The sequence below is a fragment of the Dendrobates tinctorius genome, unplaced genomic scaffold, assembly GCF_039654945.1.
Source record: "Dendrobates tinctorius isolate UK_male_01 unplaced genomic scaffold, ASM3965494v1 ptg000128l, whole genome shotgun sequence".
Lineage (NCBI taxonomy): Eukaryota > Metazoa > Chordata > Amphibia > Anura > Dendrobatidae > Dendrobates > Dendrobates tinctorius.
The window spans coordinates 19676520-19695520 of NW_027361796.1; the positions used below are offsets into that span (position 1 = coordinate 19676520).

At 47.8% G+C, this 19001-nt stretch overlaps 1 long non-coding RNA gene across 1 annotated transcript in view; it reads left to right on the plus strand.

Moving 5' to 3' along the window:
- The window catches only part of LOC141047606 (uncharacterized), a 96569-nt gene extending 77793 nt beyond the window's left edge, over positions 1-18776 (plus strand). The window contains exon 3 of the long non-coding RNA XR_012219851.1: positions 18583-18776. This is a non-coding gene — a long non-coding RNA (uncharacterized lncRNA). The remainder of the gene's footprint in view (positions 1-18582) is intronic.
- The last annotated feature ends 225 nt before the right edge of the window (positions 18777-19001 follow it).

Genomic DNA, 19001 nt, shown 5'->3' on the forward strand with positions numbered 1-19001 from the left:
CCCTGGCCCTAGTAGCGCTGCATATATATATACATACACAGGGTGTTACAGAACCCCCCAGCACCCCGAATAGAAGATGCCTGTATGATAGGTGTAATGTGAGATGTATGCCTTTAATGCAGCAACCGACCGGCTGCCCCCCTGGGCAGAAGTAAATGGGATATCCCACTTCTGACCTCCCCCCACCTTTGTAAATCCCACGGCTTTTGTAATGTACGTCTGGCATCTTAATTGGAGCCTGTTATCTACTGGCCCGCCACATATTGATTGTGCTGCCCTCTCTATGTATATATATTCTGAGACCGATGAGTAAAATGTGGTCACACTGGAAATACGTGGAGAAGCAGTGATCTTTTATATGCTCCCATGTTATAAAGCCTTTCGAACCAGCGTCCTTCATTCAGAAGTGAGGAAAAGCAGAGTGGACCTCCTGAGAAACGGGGAGGTAATGTAAAGAGGTATTACAGCACAGAAGACCCCGTTACACTGGTGTCAGAAGTGGGATTTGATACCCCGTCTATAGGAGTAAAGGACTGAATGGAAAACAACTACCAGAAGTTAAAGAGGAATACATTAAAAGACCTGGTGGAAGCTTGAAGGTTAATCGCCAGCAACAAAACAAAAGCGGATTTGATAGCAGCCATAATGGAACACGACAGTGCAGCGCCTCCCAATGTGAACGTGGAAGAGACTGAATTCCAGAGGGAGGTAAAGAGCAGACTGGCGTTCTATGACCCAAACCCTGCAGTAGAGATCGTACGATAGGTGCTGGCTGATGTGCGTACTGATCTGAAGGAAAAGATGGCCGAGCGGACCAGGCTAGAGCTAGCCAAGATGGAGATGGCAGAGTGGACCAAAATAGAGCTAGCCAAGATAGAGCTAGCAAAGATGGAGATGGCAGAGTGGAGAGAGGATAGTCAGCGAGCAGGGGGAGCTCTGGCCTCCGCCCTGGTACCGTCAGCAGTAAGCCACAAAAAAATCCAGTATAATGCCTTCCGACAGTTGAGGGAGGCAGAGGAAGACATTGATGGCTTTCTGCAGGACTTTGAGCGGCAGTGTGCCCTTCACCAAGTGAAGCTGGAGGATTGGGTTCAGGTTCTGGCCAGCAAGCTGATAGGAACTGAAGGAGTTAAATTGAGTTCTGTCTATGTTTCATTCTCTTGTTTAAAACCTTATCTGTTCTTCGAGGAGATGTCTCAGACATCTCCCTTGTGAACCAAGGTCAAATACCTCTGCTTTTTCGCCTAAGTGACTTTCTTTGTAGAAAACAAGTTGTAAAATCATTTGTACTGCGCATGTCTGTAAATGTCTAAATTCTTTACTATAAAAGACGGAAGCCTAACTGATAAGCCAGAGGCGTCTTGGAGGCATCCCGAGTGGTATCATACAGCCGTGTCTGTGTTATCCTTCTCGACGGAGCAATTGATTAGAGACATATGGTGCTTCACACCTAAGAACATCGGTCCTTCAGATGAAAGAGTAATCTGAGGGATCCCGACAAAGCTGATAGGTCAGAGCAGCGGACGCCTATCGCACGGTACCTGATGAGAACTGTATGGAATATGAGCGGGTCAAAGAAGTGATCTTGGCCCAGTATGCGCTGACACCAGAGGCATACCGCCAAAAGTTCCGCGGACTTATGAAACAGGTAACAGATATCCATGCTGAATGGGCCTGTAAACTACGGCGGTCACTGCTACAGTGGGTACAAGGGAGCCAAGCAACCACTAAGGAGGACGTCCTCCAGCTCTTCTTGTTAGAGCGATTCTTTACTGGACTATACCCCGAGACACAAGAATGGCTTCAGGACAGACGGCCAATGACTCTTGAGGAGGCCGCTCGTCTGGCCTATGAACATCATGATTCCAGGAGGTCTCAGTTGTCAGGATCAAAGACTGTCACTAGGGGCCCTCCCATGGGTCTGGAGGCCCCTAAACCACAGAAGATTGTCGGGGGATTGGCTAAAACCCTGGCCTACCAGAGTCCCCCTGGGGCACGATGCTACACCTGCCATCAGCTGGGCCACCTGCAAAGACAATGTCCCAACCGGACTCAGCGTACCCAGTGGCCAAAGGCGGGAACGGCTACCGTCAACCGTGCCGCTGTACACGATTACCAGGGCGAAGCTGACCCGGCATTGGGGGCTATGACTAATCCGGTGATGCAAGAGATGGAGGAAGTGCTGCATGAAGTAGACCCCGTGCAGGCAGCCCGGGCAGATAATCGACAACAGCATCAACAGGCGGTGTGGGTTAATGGGAAATGTATTAAGGGACTAAGAGATTCTGGAGCAACTTTGACCCTTGTGAAGCCTCATCTCATCCGGGACCAAGAGAAGACGGACCTGACAGTGGCCATCCGTGTAGCAGGGGGAGCCATACATCGACTGCTCACTGCCAGGATTCACCTGAACTGGGGAGTCGGGGATGGCCTTGTTGAGGTTGGCCTGATGGAGGATTTGCCTGCAGACGTCTTGCTGGGAAATGACTTGGGGCCCATGTTGTCTGCATTCTCGGTCGCCCCTCTGGCTGAGACCTATCCTGTGACCACTCGGAGACAAGCTCGAGCTGCGGAGGTGGAATCACACTCAAAGGAGGCCCAGGTAAGACACCCCAGCCCTACACGTATTCCCATAGCCAGACACATTTCTTGGGCCACCCCAGCTGAGTTTAAAAGGGAGGTACTTGACGATCCCTCATTACAGGGGTATCGTGGGAAGGCACAGGAGGGGAGAGGAGTACTGGAAGGGGAACAGTTTGTATGGCATCAGGGACTCCTCTACCGGGTTACAGAGCAGAGCAACACAGGGACGAGCCCCACTATAAAACGACAGCTGGTAGTTCCCAAGAAGTATAGGCAGGAGCTACTGCGAATATCTCATGACATACCCTTAGCCGGGCACCTCGGCGTCAGTCGCACCAGGCATCGTCTGACACAAAACTTCTTTTGGCCGGGGGTAACCTATGATGTTCGTCAGTACTGCCAGACCTGTGACAGTTGCCAGCGCATTGGCAAGAGGGGAGATCACTGCAAGGCCAAACTACACCCCCTTCCCATTGTGGAGGAGCCATTTAGCCGAGTAGCGGTCGATCTGATAGGGCCGTTAGCCAAACCCAGTTCGTCAGGGAAAAAGTATATATTGACAGTGGTAGATTATGCCACACGGTATCCAGAGGCGGTTGCATTACCTATCATACTGGCAGAGACAGTGGCGGCTGCCCTGCTCCAGGTTTTCTCACGGGTTGGATTTCCCCGCGAAGTTATGTCGGACCAGGGTACCCAGTTTACAGCAGAGGTGACCAACCAACTGTGGAAGCTGTGCGGCGTAAAGTCCATTAGAAGCGCCCCATACCACCCGCAAACCAATGGGTTGTGTGAACGTTTTAACGGAACATTAAAACAACTCATTGGGACTTTTACCAGGTCCTACAGGGACTGGGAGAAATTCTTGCCACACCTCCTGTTTGCCTATCGGGAGGTGCCCCAAGAATCCACAGGGTTCTCCCCGTTCGTACTGTTATACGGGAGGCGGGTAAGGGGACCCCTAGACTTAGTGTGAGAACACTTGGAAGGAGAGGGAACCATAGAAGGGATACCTATTGTGCCCTATGTGCTGGAATTCCGGGAAAGCCAACAGGAGCTGACTCAGGCTGTACATGGGAACATGCAGGCGGCCCAACGGCGCCAGCGCGTATGGTACGATCGGAGGGCCAGAGAACGCACCTTTGAGATAGGACAGAAGTTCCTGGTGTTAGAACCAACTAGGCAGAACAAGTTCAAAGCTGCATGACAGGGGCCCTTCCAGGTAGTGGGGAAAATAGCCGACACCACCTACAATGTCGCCGATTGTGACGACCCCAGGGTTATCCGCATGTTCCACGTGAATATGCTGAAGCCCTACCGGGAGCGCCCTGAAGAGGTAGTAGCCATCTGTGCACCCGAAGCAGAGGATTTAGCAAGACTCCTCTTGCCTGATGTCTTAGGGGAGAGGACTCAGTCTAAAACATGGGACCAGGTACACTTAGGAGAAAACCTAGGGCCCCGGGAGAGACAGCAGGCGGAGGCATTGTTGAGGCAGCGACAGAGGATGTTTTCAGAGAGACTGGGGTACACCCGCCTGGCACAACACAAGGTTGAGACCCAGGATCAGACCCCCCTGAGACAACAAGCTGACAAAAAATATATACAAAAAGGGTTGAGCATAAACCGACTTACTGAAAAAAACCCTATTAAAATGTAACTTTTAAGTACCTTTAAAAAACCTTAATCCTGATTTTTGATACAAATATCCCCCGTTCCATGGGCTAACTGGGCTTCCAGCTTTACTAGAAAATAGATGATAACTTGCAGATGAAACTGATCTACCCAGTCAAAAAGCCAGTTAAATGTGTCTGGCCAGATATAACAAACTGCAACAGGAAAAAATTCCTGCAAGAACAGCCCATAAGAGCCTCAAAAAAAGAAAAACGAAAAGGGGAGGGACAAAAACAATATGTACAAGACTGATATGTAGTGCTGCACACTAATTACAATTACACTCAGCCGATGTGTGGAAAAGAGTGATCTGGCCCTATAGATAGCTTGACCTACCTAGGTGTGGAGTTTGGCACCCTAAGAAATACGAGAATGGCGCCCCCGCTTGTGCGTCGGCTATCCCTATTCTCCTATATCTTCCTATAAGACGCAAGATCAGAAAAAGAGAGCCAGGTGGCCTGTATCCACTTGTTTATGAGATCTTCATGGATGCAAAAGAGTATTTCATACAATCAGATATAGGTGTTCAGAAAGAGTAAAGGGTCCATGCAGCCTAAGTTACTTCACACCACTCACATTAGATAAGTATTAGATAAATTGTATGATACAACCTCAAAGTCCCTACCCCCCAAAAAAGAAAAATCCACTAAAAGAGATATGCAGGAATTTTTTCCTGTTGCAGTTTGTTATATCTGTCAAGATACATTTAACTGGCTTTTTGACTGGGTAGATCAGTTTCATCTGCAAGTTATCATCTATTTTCTAGTAATGCTGGAAGCCCAGTTAGCCAATGGAACAGGGGATATTTGTAACAAAAATCAGGATTAAGGTTTTTTAAAGGTACTTAATGAAAGTTACCCCCTGAGACAACCCCCCTTCCGCGTCCGAGTCTGTACGAGAAGGGATGCGACAAGAGATACAAGAGATGTTGCGTTTAGGGGTCATTGAAGAGTCAGATAGTCCCTGGGCATCCCCCGTAGTGTTAGTACCCAAGAAGGATGGGACTACCCGGTTTTGTGTAGACTATCACAAGCTAAATGAGAAAACGGTGACGGATGCGTATCCCATGCCGCGTGTGGATGAGTTGTTAGACAGGCTGGCGGGGGCAAAGTATTTGACCGCCATCGATCTATGCAAAGGCTATTGGCAGATCCCCCTAAGTCCTGACGCTACTTCCAAGTCTGCATTTGTCACCCCGTTCGGCTTATTCCAGTTTCGAGTTATACCATTCGGGATGAAGAATGCCCCTGTGACCTTCCAGAGGCTGGCTGATCGGCTTCTGGATGGTCTCCAGGACCATGCTTGTGCCTACCTTGATGACATCGCCATCTACAGCGCGACATGGGATGAGCATCTAAATCACCTAGAGACAGTATTGGACAGGATCCACAAGGCCGGAATCACCTTGAACCCTAGCAAATGTCATGTGGGCAAAGCAGAGGTTCAGTATTTAGGACATTGGGTGGGAAGTGGGAAACAGTGACCAGAACCTGCCAAGATTGAGGCAATAACCAAATGGCACACCCCATGCACTAAAACCCAGGTCATGGCGTTTCTAGGGACAGCCGGGTATTATAGGAAATTTGTCCCCAATTACAGCAGCGTAGCCAAGCCCTCACTGATCTGACCCGTAAGAACCTCCCCCGCCAGGTAACCTGGACCCCCGAGTGTGAGGAAGCTTTCCGCCAGCTAAAGGACGCCTTCACAAATACCCCGGTATTGGCCGCACCTGATCCAACTAAACGTTTCCTTGTTCACACAGACGCTTCTATGTTTGGATTGGGGGCAGTGCTGAGCCAAGTCGGGCCAGACAGTCAAGACCACCCGGTAGCTTACCTGAGTCGGAAACTATTACCCCGCGAAGTAAGCTATGCGGCCATCGTGAAGGAGTGCCTGGCAGTAGTGTGGGCACTCAAGAAGTTACAACCATATTTGTATGGACGACAGTTTTCCCTCCTAACGGACCATAATCCCCTAGTGTGGCTTAATTGGATCTCTGGAGACAACGCCAGATTACTGCGGTGGAGTTTAACCCTACAACCTCTAGACTTCACCATCCACTACAGACCCGGCAAACAAAATTGTAACGCTGATGGACTAAGTCGACAAATGGAACTTGTACCAACCCCATAGACTTTGGTCATCCCCAAACCGATCCGTTAAGGATCAGACTGTGTATGTCGATCACGTCGCTGAAAAGGGGGAGCCGTGTTACAGAACCCCCCAGCACCCGAATACAAGATGCATGTGTGATAGGTGTAATGTAAGATGTATGCCCTTAATGCAGCAACCGACCGGCTGCCCCCCTGGGCAGAGGTAAACGAGATATTCCACTTCTGACCTCCCCCTACCTTTGTAAATCCCACGGCTATTGTAATGTACGTCTGGCATCTTAATTGGAGCCTGTTATCTACTGGCCCGCCACATATTGATTGTCCTGCCTGCCCTCTGTATGTATATATATTCTGAGACCGATGAGTAAAATGTTGTCACACTGGAAATACGTGGAGAAGCAGTGAGTTTTTATATGTTCCCATGTTACAAAGCCTTTCTAACCAGCGTCCTTCATTCAGAAGTGAGGAAAAGCAGAGTGGACCTCTTGAGAAACGGGGTGGTAATGTAAAGAGGTATTACAGCACAGAAGACCCCGTTACACAGGGGTTGGACAAAATAATGGAAACCCCTAACGTTTTAGCAGCATAATCTTCGAACATGTTATAAACATGCAGACTGTGACATATAGTAATGTTTTATAGTTGATTATTTGTGATATGTGTATGTAAATTAACTGTTTGTTTTGCAGAATTGTAAGAACATTGATGAAAACCTGATACCAATGGCAGACCTCTCGGATTTTCAAAGAGGCCAAATTGTTGGTGCTCGTATGGCAGGCACTAGTGTAACAGAAAGTGCCCGAATGCTTGGCGTGTCAAGAGGTACTGTCTCCAAAGTAATGACTGCGCTTGAAAGAGAAGGAAAAACGTCCGCAGCAAAGTACAGGTCCGGCCGAAAGTCGAAGTTGACTGAGAGAGACCGTCGGACTCTAAAGCGAATTGTGAGAGAGGATCGAAAGACCACGGCTCCGAAAATCACTGCTGAGCTCAATGAACACCTACAGAACCCAGTTTCCACAAAAACTGTTAGTCGGGAGCTGCACAAATCTGGATTCCACGGAAGAGCTGCAATTAGAAAACCGCTGCTTTCAATGACAAATGTTTCCAAGCGTTTAGAGTGGTGTAGAAACCTCCAGAATTGGTCCCTTGAGCAGTGGAAACATGTGATATTCTCAGACGAATCATCATTTACCCTATTTCCGACCTCCGGCCGAGTGTACGTTTGGAGACAGCCGAAAGAAGCATTCCATCCAGACTGCCTTCTCCCAACCGTAAAACATGGTGGAGGTTCTGTGATGATCTGGGGTGCTATTTCATGGAGATCCGCTGGGCCAATGATATCCCTTCATGGAGTAATTAACAGCCGCGATTATTTTGGCATTTTGGGCGACCAAGTGCATCCTATGGTTCAAGCACTGTTCCCAGAGGGGAACGCCATCTTTCAGGATGATAATGCACCAATTCATACAGCTAGAATCGTTAAAGCATGGCACGAGGAACATTGAAATGAAGTTGAGCATCTCATCTGGCCCCCACAATCCCCAGACTTCAACATTATTGAGCATTTATAGCTGATTTTAGAGATTCAAGTTAGACGTCGATTTCCGCCGCCATCGTCGCTCAAAGAACTGGAGGGTGTTTTAACTGAAGAATGGGCTACAATTCCTTTGGAAACAATTCACACCATGTATGAATCCATACCTCGGAGAATTGAGGCTGCAGTCGCCGCAAAAGGTGGACCTACACCATATTAACCTAACTTTTGTTGATGTTTCCAGGTGTTTCCATTATTTTGTCCAACCCCTGTATATTGTAACGCAGCGCTCAGTGCGTGTGTTGGGGGATACTCACTTGGCAGCAGATTAACATGGTCAGGCATGGGTTTTTCACACAAAACAGTCCATACGGTTTGTTTACACGTCATAAACCGCCCCGTAAGCCAGGTTGTACATCACCGGCTTACACATAGTCCATTACTTTATCACATAAGATTTACCAAGCATTCACTAGTTACGCCTGACTTTCTCCAGTCACCGGGTGACCGCACAGTTCAGTAACTGACCTTTGCCAGCACACACAGTTCTTTCCCTTTACCCGGGGTTACCTCTCAGGAGCTCCTGCTCCACAGACTGACCTCCTCTCAGCCCTGGTTCCTGGGGAAGCTGCTGAACTGGGATCACCGTCCTTGTGTCCAGTGCACTACCGACAGTCCAGATCCTCAGACGGAAGTTAGCTCCCCCAAACACAATGCCTTCACAGACTCCTCAAACACACGTGGCCTGCCTGGGTGCTATTCAGGACATTCCTCCAACCACCCAGCCCACCAGGTCCAGGGCCTCACCGGATGCCATTCAGGGATCTGATCCTACACCCAGGATCTCCCAACACACCGGCCTCCAGGTCCAAGGTCCCACTACTTGCTCCAGGAATCCGATCCTACTCCCAGGATCTTCCAACACAGACCTTCCTGGACCCTGCACCCTGAACCATTCAGTTACATACACTCCCACCATGTGACTAGACCTCAGTCACATTATATGGTTGTAACCACCCCCCATGGATGGGGGGGTGCATGTGTGGTTAGTCAATTCCCACCCAGCTCTCTGACTAACCCTATAAGCCCCCTTATAAGTTTTCCATAGCAAACACTTGTGGAACTATAAGTCCCAGCATAACCATATCATTTTGGGCTTACAGCGCAGAGAACCTCTGCGACACATACCGTGCATTGCAATAATACCAGACCCTAATTCACCATCATAATTATGCCTCCAAGCGCATCCTGAAGCACACACACAACGCCCCCTAGCTGTAACAGGGGTCAGTGCGTCACTATATACAGTATATATATAAATCAAGAAAAAAGGGCAGCACTACCAAAATAATATAGTAGGTGCAAAACCTATTCAGCAGTGTCCAAACAGCCAAATAAACAAAAGGAAAAAAATAGGCAGCACTCAAATTAAATGTGAAAACATTGGATACTTTACTGATCCTCAGGTGGCCACCTGAGGATCAGTAAAGTATCCACTGTTTTCACATTTAATTTGAGTGCTGCCTATTTTTTCCCTTTTTTTCAGTATATATATAATATAGAACAAGCAAAGTGCCAAATACCTTAGTAGCAAAAAATGGCGGAGATGTATTAGGGTATACCGCCATATTAGTAAACATTCCACTCCGTATACATAATTACCAAAAGGAGTAACAGATTCTGATAACATAAAAATAAATAATAATTTTATTCAATCACAATCGTTATAAATACAGTAGAAAAGCATGCATATCAGGATAGGGGGTGAGGGGTAGCATGCATACCAGGATAGGGGGGTGATAGGACCATGCATACCAGGAAAGGGGGGTGAGAGGACCATGCATACCAGGATTGGGGGGTGAGGGGACCTTGCATATCAGGATTGGGGGGTGAGGAAACCATCAGGGGCGTAACACCTGCGGTCGCAGGGGTCGCAGCTGCCCCTGAGCGCTTAGTACCCTGACTGGTGTATGGAGCCCAATGAGCAGAGGGGGCCTGTCAGAGAGGCACCATGTCAGCGCTGACTCCCCCGCCGCTGCATTGAACTATACCGGCGTCTATGACGCCGGTACAGTTCAAAGCAATGATGGAGGAGAGCGTCAGCTGACGCACCCTCTCCCATCATTCCCCGCTCTGCCTCTGACACAGCGGGTGCGCGATGACGTCATCGCGCACTCACTGTGTATCAGGAAGAGCAGGAGACAGGAGTCGGGAGCAGCGCGGGCACGTGGAGAAGGTGAGGAGTGTTTTTTTTTTTTTATGCAACAGTACAGCCAGGACTGTGGGGTCATTCTCGGAGAGGGAGGCTGTGCCTTATACCATGCGGGGCTGTATTGCATACCATGCGGTGCTGTATACCATGTGGGGGTGCTGTGCTGTATACCATGGGGGTGCTGTGCTTTATACCATGGGGGGTGTATACCATGCGGTGCTGTATACCATGGAGGGGTGCCGTATACCATGGGGGCTATATACCATGCGGTGCTGTATACCATGGGGGGTGCTGTGCTGTATACCATGGGGGCTGTATACCATGCAGTGCTGTATACCATGGGGGGGTTGCTGTGCTGTATACCATGGGGGCTGTATACCATGAGATGCTGTATACCATGGGGGGGTGCTGTGCTGTATACCATGGGGGGTGCAGTGCTGTATACCATGGGGGGCTGTATACCATGCGATGCGGTATACCATGCGGGGGGATTCTGTGTTGTATACCATGGGGGGTGCTGTGCTGTATAACATGGGAGGCTGTATACCATGCGGTGCTGTGCTCTATACCATGTGATGCTGTGCTATATACCATGTGATGCTGTGCTATATACCATGTGGTGCTGTGCTATATACTATGCGGCTGTGTTATATACCATGGGGGGTACATTATATTCTATGGGGGAGGCTGTGTTATATAATATGGGGGGCGGCATTATATTCTATGGTGTAGCAAGTCAGACACCTGCCCTCTGCTCCTTTCATTCTCTATGTGGGGGTGGAGTTATGGGAGCGGTGGGGCTGTGGACAGTTCGAGGGATGGAGCCTAGGCTGGTCTCAAGGGGGCCCTGAAAATATCAGGATTGGGGGGTGAGGAGACCATGCATATCAGGATAGGGGGTGAGGGGACCATGCATATCAGAATTGGGGGTGAGGGGACCATGCATATGAGGATAGGGGGGTGAGGGGACCATGCATACTAGGATAGGGGGTGGGGGACCATGTATATCAGGATTGGGGGGTGAGAGGACCATGCATACCAGGAAAGGGGGGTGAGAGGACAATGCATATCAGGATAGGGGGGTGAGGGGTAGCATGCATACCAGGATAGGGGGGTGAGGGGACCATGCATATCAGGATAGGGGGTGAGGGGTAGCATGCATACTAGGATAGGGGGGTGAAAGGACCATGCATACCAGGATAGGGGGGTGAGAGGACCATGCATACCAGGATAGGGGGGTGAGAGGACCATGCATACCAGCATAGGGGGGTGAGGGGACCATGCATACCAGGACTGGGGGTGAGGGGACCATGGATACCAGGATAAGGGGGTGAGAGGACCATGCATACCAGGATTGGGGGGTGAGGGGACCATGCATACCAGGATAAGGGGGTGAGAGGACCATGCATACCAGGATAGGGGGGTAAGAGGACCATGCATACAGGATAGGGGGGTGAGGGGATCATGCATACCAGGATTGGGGGTGAGGGAACCATGCATAATGGGATAAGGGGGGTGAGGGGTCCATGCATACCAGGATAGGGGGGTGAGGGGACCATGCATACCAGGATTGGGGGGTGAGGGGACCATGCATACTAGGATAAGGGGGTGAGGGGACCATGCATACCAGGACGGGGGGTGAGGGGACTATGCATACAAGGATTGGGGGTGAGGGGGCCATGCAGACCAGGATTGGGGGATGAGGGGTACCATGCATACCAGGATAGGGGGGTGAGGGGTACCATGCATACCAGAATTGGGAGGTAAAGGGTGTCATGTATACCAGGATTGGGGATGAGGGGACCATGCATACCAGGATTGGGGGGTGAGGGGTTACCATACATCCTACGATAGGGATGAGTGGGACCATGCATACTAGAATTGGGGGGTGAGGGGACGATGCATACCAGGATTGTGGGGTGAGGGGACCATGCATACCAGAATTGGGGGGTGAGGCGACCATACATACCAGGATTGGGGGGTGAGGGGATCATGCATACCAGGATTGGGGGTGAGGGGACCATGCATACCAGGATAGGGGGGTGAGGGAACCATGCATACCAGGATAGGGGGGTGAGGGCCCCATACATATCAGGATAGGGATAAGGGGTACCATGCATACCAGGATAGGGATGAGAGGGTACCATGCATACCAGGATTGTGGAGTGAGGGGACCATGCATACCAGGTTGAGGAATGGGGTGCCATGCATACCAGGATTGGGGGGGTGAGGGGACCATACATACCAGAATAGGGATGAGGGGGCCATGCTTACCATTATAGGGATGAGGGGGCCATGCATGGCAGGATAGGGATGAGGGGTACCATGCATACCAGGATAGGGATGAGGGGTGCCATGCATACCAGGACAGGACGGCCCCCCGAGGAAGCCAAAGCGAAACACGCGTTGGGGCTGCGTTTTCCAGGTACATGAAAGAGGGACTATGGGTGAGATTGGCCTCTTGTTTTTTACCTGCTATTTGAAAATTTAGGCTGGTTTTGCAGTCTTTTTTGCAGCCATTAAATTCATATTGAATTACTCATACTCATTACAGCGATTTATGGCAGTAATATTTGAACTTTATTATTAACCCCCATGTGACAGTATAATCTGGCTACATTTTGACATTTGGGGTTCTTTTTGGCTGCAATAGTGATATAGTCATAATAAATGCCATCTATATGTTTTATTAAAGACCCGTGTAACATATTCTGTTGTTTGTGCCTTCCCCTCTTTTTTCATGAACCCCCTATGTTTTGTCTATACATGAGATTTTATGGATTGCTATTTATGTGAATAAAATATCTTCATTTTTGGATTTACACTCTGTCCTTTTTGTATATCAGGATAGGAGGGGGGCAGCACATACCAGGAAGTGAGACCATATACCAATAAAAATGCTCGCCACCCGGGCGTAGTATGGGTTCAATAGCTAATATATATATATCAGCACTTTGTAGGGCAATAATACTATATAAGGGGGATTACATATGTAGGGCTGTCATAATATATATGTGTTATTAGATGTGTGGGACCTTCATGCTATATATGAGGGATTACATGTGTGGGGGTGGGGCTATCATACTATATATAGGGGATTAGGCTGTGTGCACACGCTGTGGATTTTGCTGCGGTTCCACAGCGGTTTTGGCCGCTGCGGGCCCGCAGCAGTTTTTGCTGTGGTGTACAGTACCATGATTCCCTATGGGAATCAAAAAACGCAATGCAGATGGTGCGGAATTTTCCGCGCGGATTATCTGCGGTTTTCAATCCGCAGAAAGAATTGACATGTCAATTCTTTCTGCAGATTCCCCTGCGGTTTGCCATCTCCTCCATTGAGGAGATGAAAAACCGCAGGGCAAAACCGCAGAGCAATCCGCAGGTAAAACCGCAGGTATTTTGACCTGCGGTTTCACCTGCGGATTTTACAAAATCCGCGCGGATGAATCCGCACCTAATCCGCAGCGTGTGCACACAGCCTTACAGGTGTGGGGCCATCATACTATACAGTACAGTGGGAAAAAAAGTATTTAGTCAGACACCAACTGTGCAAGTTCTTCCACTTAAAAACATGAGAGAAGCCGTAATTGACATCATAGGTAGACCACAACTATGAGAGACAAAATGAGAAACAAATCCAGAAAATCACCTTGTCTGATTTGGCAAGATTTATTTTTCAAATTATGGTGGAAAATAAGTATTTGGTCATTAACAAAAGTTCATCTCAATATTCTGTTTAATATCCTTTGTTGGCAATGACAGAGGTCAAACATTTTCTGTAAGTCTTCACAAGGTTGGCACACACTGTTGGTAGTATGTTGGCCCATTCCTCCATGCAGATCTCCTCTAGAGCAGTGATATTTTGGGCCTGTCGCTGGCAACACAGACTTTCAAATCCCTCCAAAGGTTTTCTATGGGGTTGAGATCTGGAGACTGGCTAGGCCACTCCAGGACATTCATACGCTTCTTACGAAGCCAATCCTTCGTTGTCCTGGCGGAGAGCTTGGGATCATTATCATGCTGAAAGACCGATCCATGTTTCATCTTCAATGCCCTTGCTGGTGGAAGGAGGTTTGCACTCAAAATTTGCACCGAGCTGCTTAATTGTTGCAGATTCAGTCTTCCCAGCCTGGTGCAGGGCTACAATGTTGTTTCTGGTGTCCTTTGACAACTCTTTGGTCTTCACCATAGTGGATTTTGGAGTGTGACTCTTTGAGGTTGTGGACAGGTGTCTTTTATACTGATAACAAGTTCAAACAGCTGCCATTACTACAGGTAATGAGTGGAGGACAGAGGAGCCTCTTGAAGAAGTTACAGGTCTGTGAGAGCCAGAAATATTGCATGTTTTTACATGACCAAATACTTATTTCCCTCCATAATTTGAAAAAACAAATCTTGCCAAACCAGACAAGATGATTTTCTGGATTTATTTTCTCATTTTGACTCTCATAGTTGTGGTATACCTATGATGTAAATTACAGGCCTCTCTCATCTTTTTAAATGGGAATTGGTACTTTAATATGTTGCTAATAAAATGAGTTATATTTTATTGGACTGTTTTGATCTCTCTTATTTCTGATCTACTGCTATTCATGAGATTGTCCTGTAGATTTAGACCCGGAGTACCACTTGGTGTTGGGTTTACTATATATATTATGTTTTCTGTTCTTTGGATTGTGTTCTCTTCCTTAAGGGCCTGTCACACTAAGAGATATCGCTAGCAATATCGCTATAACTAGTGACGTTATAGCGATATTGCTAGCGATATCGCTGTGTGTGATACTTACCTACAACCCGCTCCCCCGCTGGTTATCGCTGATCGCGCGAGAACGTTCAGGACTGTTTCTCGTCGTCAGCTTCCTGCGGCGCTTCCTGCTGTGAAGACGAGCGACGCGTGGAGCGGGGCGGGAGGACGCAGGATCGCCTTGTGTGGCAGGTAAGTAGCGACCCCCGTCCCCAGCGATGTCGCTGGTGAGATCTGCCTGTGTGGCAGCTCACTAGCAACCACTTAGCGATGTACCAGCGATCCTGACCGCGTCATATCGCTGGTCGGGATCGCTGGTACATCGCTAAGTGTGACAGTACCTTTAGTCTCTGCAGGACCTGACAGACAGCTCTCCCGTGTGTGGGCAAATCAGAAGAGAACCCTAATATGTTGTCCCAGTAAACCACCACAAATGGAAGATATTGTTCACCTGTTCTTGTAAGAATGTTTGGGCATTACAGAGCCCAAACGGCATCACGCGGTACTCATATAATGACCATCCTAGGTGTTAAAAGCAGTCTTCCACTCGTCACCCTGGCGTATTTGGATAAGGTTATACGCCCTCGCAGGTCAAGCTTAGTAAAGACTCTGGAACCTTTGAAATGATCAAACAGCTTTGATATGAGGGGCAGAGTATATTTATTTTTGATCGCTATCTTGTTGACACCCCTATAGTTAATACAGAGACAAAGTGAGCTATCCCTTTTCTTTACAAAGAAGAATCCTGCTTCCAGATAAATCCTCCCGGGTAGGTCCTCTTTGATCTATTTGGACATGGCTCAGGTCTCAGCCTGGGACAGAGGGTAGATACAGCCTCATGGCAGAGAAAAGCCAAGAAGGAGGGCTATGGGGCAATCATACAGCCTGTGTGGAAGTAGCGTCTCTGCCTGCTTTTTATCAAAGACATCGGTGTAAGTCCAATAAGCAGGAGAAAGCCAGGTAAATTAAATGAAATAGCCGGAAGTCGAGCAGGTCGAATAGGGACAAGACATCTCTCGTGACAGGCCTGGCCCCAACAGAGTACTTATCTGGATCTCCAATCCAAGACAGGCTCGTGTTTTCGTAGCCATAGCAGGACCAGGACCCGAGGATGGGACAGACCTGAAAGTACATACAAAGGGATCTTCTCTGAGTGCCACATGCCTACCCAAAGTCCCAAAGGCTAGGAAACTAAAAGTACGAACTCAGAAGGAGGTCTTCCATCCACGATCAATACCACCAAAGAATTCTATAGACATTGGATAAGGATCTGATACCGCTCCACAACGGCCTAGTGAATAAAATTTCCTGCGGAAATGGAGTCCAGATAGGCCAATTCAACTAAACAGATGTTGCCACAGGAGGTTTCCCTGGCATAATCTGAGGAGGGAGTATGCTACGGAGGAAATACGGCCAGACTCAACAAAAACCTTGCGGAAGGCCTCAAGAAACATCTGAAGATTAGAGACAAGATGATCCCCTCTCTTCCATAGGGGATTGAGCCATGCCAGAGCTTTGTCAGTAAGATGGGACATGAGAATGCCACTTTGGCCCGATGGGAAGCAAACTGATGTACCAAGAGCTCAAAGTGCAGCTTGCATTGATTAAGGAATCAAATTCATACAGTAGGATCACTGTCCTAATGTGGTTGAGCAAACAGATGGGGTCCAGAACCAGGAACATAGCTGGTAGGCTGTTAATTCACAGCTAAGGTTGCCACAGCTGGACAAGGGCGGATGTGGCCGCCGATGTCAGCGTGTCCAAGCGGGTAGTCACTGTCCGCAGATAGCTCTTGTCCTGCTGATCTTTCTACCGGGAGACCTCCTGGTTCAGGTCGGAGACAAAGGAAGATTGAGAACCAGCAGACTACATGGCCTAAGCAATCTGTAACGGGTATAGTGGTGAAACCACTGTGCAGTGGTCCGAGGATAGCCTGAAGGGGCGTTACTAAGCAAACACCTAACTCTTCGCTAGAGCCCCTGAAGGTGTGTTTAGACTTGGCTCCAGATGGACGCCAGGTTCTACTCCAGGACTGACCCTTAAAGGGGCAGGAAGTGGGAACGGCCAGGAATGAAAGAACTTTGACAATCACAGGCAGGCATGGCAGGAATACTGGACAACAATGCAGGTGTAGATAGTTATGGCTGGTATACAGACTGGCACTGCAGGTGAAGGAAGGTACAGCTGGTATACACAGTGGCACGGCAGATACATGCATGTACGGCTGGTATACAGACTGGCATGGCATGTGCAGGCCTAAATCAACACATTCCCATAGCATATGCATCAGATGGGCCCCATTCATAGCATATCTCAGACATGAGCCTTCAGTCCAAGCCCCAATTTTAAACAATATATTAGGTGTCTTATATACCCTGTGGATAAGGAAAATTTGGGACATTCTTTGGGACTCAGATATAGTATAGGTGTTGTTTCTAGTATTTCTTTCCATTGTTCTTCAGATATAGGGCCAACATCCTCTTCCCACTTTGACCTGACCAACATGGGATGCTTATCTAGATATAAGGGTAATAATATCCTGTAAATGGAAGAAATAAGGCCCTTTGTATTAGATGCTGTAGCGATTAAATCTAAGCTATAGTGATTAGTGATATCTACCTTATTAGTCTTAATTTGTGTCTAGAAGGCATGAAAAAGCTGCAAACATTGATAGAAGGCTCAATGTGGAATGCCAAACCCAGAGCGAATATGATCAAAACTTTGGATTGATCCGTCACATATATTTGGGTCAATAGCAAAATCCCTCTGAGTTTCCATTCTCAGAAGCCCTCTAGTTTAGCTATTTCATTTAGCTTAGAATTGTGCCACAGAGGGGAATAATTTGTGAATCCCTTGATATGGAGAATGTCCTTGCCCCATCCCAGATTTTTAGATCAAATTTAGAATGTGATCCATTGACTCATTTTTCCCTGAGAAAACAAGCCTCAATAGCTAATAGTGGTATCTCCCATTTAGTGCCCTCCTTTATTAGCTGGCCCAAAGCTCTGCAGTGGTCAGTTGTACCCCAGCCCTGAAACTGCTGTAGCTGGGAGGCTATAAAGTATAACCAAACGTTTGGAACTGCTAGGCCCCTATTATCCTTTCCCCTTTGCAGGGTTTCAAGTTTAATTCTGGGTTGCTGTATTTTTCCAGATGAGTTCCCGAAAGAGCCCATGTATTTTATGAAAGAAAGACATAAGAAACCAGATTGGAATATTATGAAGAAAATAAAGGAGTTGTGGCATTAGGATCATTTTCAAAAGATTACTTCTTCCCACTGGAGACATCAGGAGGCGACACCATGTCTCCACCTTAGACCTAAATTTTAACAGCATGGGGCTAAATTATGTGAATGAAAATCCTGAGGGTTAGCAGAGACTATTACCCCCAAATATTTAAAAGAATTTACTATTTGAATTTGTGTATCCTCCAATGAGTATTCCTTTGGAAGAGGATCAACAGGCATAAGTACCAATTTGCTCCACTTAATTAGAAGGCCCCACGATTTCCCATATGTTTTAATTATGTCCATTACTGGTCCTATAGAAGTGCCTAGGTCCCCAAAAAAAGAAGCATATCATCCGCATATAGAGAGATTTTCAACTCCATTGACCCACACTGAAAGCCAGAGATTGCAGGATTATTTCGTATCAAACAGGCAAGTGGCTCTATGGCTATTGCAATAAGAAGGGGTGACAGGGAAAATAACACTTTTATTTTTAAGGGCACCGTGTGGGGATGCAGAAGACTGGAGAAGAGAGGGAAGAGAGAAGTCTGCAAAGAAGAGCTGTGGATGTGAAAAGTCATCATGGCGTCTGGTCAAGATGGAGACAACAAGAAATGACTCCGAGATGATGTCACCTATAAGGTACCTGGATGTAAACGTGTGATACTGCCTGCGTTTCATCAGAGTTGTGGTTCCAGTATGGTTCGCAGTCTGATAATGACTGGAAACAACAATTCCCGACATCTCGTTATCATTGTTTAAGACATACTGGGAGTTGGAGATTCATGAAATAGAAATGTATATGGGCCTGACTTCACATTGCAACTGATTGCTGTCCTGATGTTGGTTCTGGTGATCAATTCATGTACTAATGGTGGTTGTAGTGACGTATAGATGTACTGATGATGGTGCTGGTG